Consider the following 1834-nt stretch of genomic DNA (forward strand, 5'->3'; position numbering starts at 1 on the left):
GCATGATCAGTTTATCTCAAGTTCATATACCTGTTGATGCATCACATTGTGCTTGTTGTAGGAGAAGCAATGAATAAAGTCGTCCTCAAACTAATGGGAGCATCGAGAAAAGCCACCCTGCTGAACTGGAACGTATGGAGGAGAACCAGATTAAGTTTTGGTGGTTTGGGTTCCACGTTTTTCAGCTTATGACCTTATCTCTGTTTAAGCTAGCTACAGAATGCTAGCTAGGCAAACCTGGTGCCAATAATAGCACTCCAATCTATTCATCAGATGCATGAACACACTATATTTCCTCCACTTTAAAACTGGAGCAAGTAGATATGGATTTATCTTTTTCTCTCTTTCAGAATCATACCATCATTAGTTTGCAACCTTGGATTTCTGATTTTTGAAATGCACTTCTAATCAGCTGGTGTTAATGTGTTTATGGATTTATGCTAATGTGTTTATGGAGTTCTCCTACAGTTCGAGAATTTTTTAGGACCATTTGTTTGACTAAAACTAGAGGCGCAGTTATGACAATTTGTACTTAGAAGAGATCTTGAGAATAATAGAAACCTATGGACTGAAACCTGTTAAATTGTAGGCTTGTTTAAGTTGTAACGTGACATATATGCGTGCGTGGTGTTTGTTGTATATCTAGGCAGGTTGTTAGGATAGATAGATCCTCTCTTGTATAGCCTTGGAGTATGGATCAAGTCTACAACAACCTAGCCGCACCATGTAAACATGTTTGCCTATATAAACACGCACGCGTCCTTGCGGTAAGCATACGCTTCCAATCTTAGTTCTTTCATGGTAATCAGAGCCATCCTCGAACGCATCCATGTCAGCGTCGTCTTCAAGCTCCTTCCCGTCCTCGCCATTCGTGCACGCCGCCACCGAGAAGCTGACGAAGGGCAACCAAGCCCTGTGGCGGGCTATGGTGCTCTCGGCCATCCGTGGAGCACAGATGGCCAAGTACCTTGACGTCGAGCAGCTGCCACCTCCCATGTAGATCGATGTGACCTCATCTGATGGCAAGACGACGGCAAAAGCGCCGAACCCAACCTGGTATGCACTCCTATCTCCTGACGACTCTTCCTCGCGAGATAGCTATCCAGGTCGCCTCATGTCACACCTCTGCTGAGCTCTGGAACACGGTGGAAGGGATGCTTGCATCCCACACTCGTTCCCAGACCACCAATGTTCGGATCGCCCTCGCAAACTTGCAGAAGGGCAACTCCTCCGTCACCGACTACGTCGGGAAGATCAAGTCCCTCTGCGACGAGCTGATCGCTGCAGGGAAGAGGGTGGACGATGACGACATCGTCTCCCACATCCTGGCTGGGCTAGACGAAGACTTCGACCCGGTGGTGTCGGCCATGTGTTCCCGGGTGGAGCCGGTGACCGTGGTGAGCTGTTCTCGCAGCTACTGAGCTTCGAGACGAGGCTCAATCTCCGCGGCGGGGGTTCACAATCCTCTGCCAACGCTGCTACCCGAGGCCGTAGAAACGGTGGCGGCGGTGGTGACCGCGGCCGCAGACAAGGCGGCAATGGTGGTGACTGCGGCAGACGCGGCGGCTACTCCAAGCCTGGAGGAAGGGGGACATGGCGGCAACAACGGCGGCGGAGGCAACTACAACAACAATCATGTCTCCGCTCCCAGGGTCCAGTGCCAGATCTGTGGCAAGATGGGCCACCCAGCCTGGAAGTGCTGGAAGCGCTACGATGAATCCTATCAAGGCGTGGAGGAGAAGTCGGCCAACCTCGCTGCACCGCAGTACGGGGTGGACATGAACTGGTACCTGGACAGCGGTGCCACCGATCATATCACAGGAGACTTGGAGAA

General features: G+C 51.0%; 1 pseudogene; it reads left to right on the forward strand.

Annotated features, from left to right (window-relative positions):
* The first annotated feature begins 1292 nt into the window (after positions 1-1292).
* On the forward strand, positions 1293-1430 carry LOC125526121 (annotated as a pseudogene).
* The last annotated feature ends 404 nt before the right edge of the window (positions 1431-1834 follow it).

This window comes from Triticum urartu, chromosome 7, assembly GCF_003073215.2.
Source record: "Triticum urartu cultivar G1812 chromosome 7, Tu2.1, whole genome shotgun sequence".
Lineage (NCBI taxonomy): Eukaryota > Viridiplantae > Streptophyta > Magnoliopsida > Poales > Poaceae > Triticum > Triticum urartu.